Below are 381 nucleotides of genomic sequence, written 5' to 3'. Positions count from 1 at the left end.
ATATGTTAAAGGGAGTGTCGTTCCACTAGACTACCCACGCGCAAGATCAACAGCAGGGAATTACGGCTTCCGTACCTCAATCGACCGAGCGTCAGCAACCACGTACCATTTGGTCCGACAGCTGCCAATCCGACCCACACAGATAGCCCAAATAGAGAATAAAACAAAATGACAGCCTCCGTAGACCAGTGCACCGAATATACTAATACAGTGCTTCTGCCGGAAATCGAACCCGGGACGCCTCGATGGCAAAGAGGCATTTTACCACTAAACCACAATTGCAGAAAAATTGACTTGTGTGAGGCTTGCGGTCCGCTTTATGTGTCGTCGCACACAGAGATGGTGATGCTTCTGGCGACCCGGGTGGTGATGCTTCTTGTG

General features: G+C 50.4%; 1 non-coding gene across 1 annotated transcript; it reads right to left on the bottom strand.

The window, feature by feature from the left end:
- Positions 1-211: 211 nt before the first annotated feature.
- Positions 212-282, bottom strand: GNI_232710. Its single transcript has one exon. It is a non-coding gene; the product is annotated as a tRNA-Gly (tRNA).
- Between the last annotated feature and the right edge of the window lie 99 nt (positions 283-381).

The sequence above is a fragment of the Gregarina niphandrodes genome, assembly GCF_000223845.1.
Source record: "Gregarina niphandrodes unplaced genomic scaffold scaffold00269, whole genome shotgun sequence".
In the NCBI taxonomy this organism is placed as follows: Eukaryota; Apicomplexa; class Conoidasida; order Eugregarinorida; family Gregarinidae; genus Gregarina; species Gregarina niphandrodes.
The sequence above is the reverse complement of the archived record's forward strand: the minus strand, read 5'-3'. Positions and strand labels throughout refer to the sequence as shown.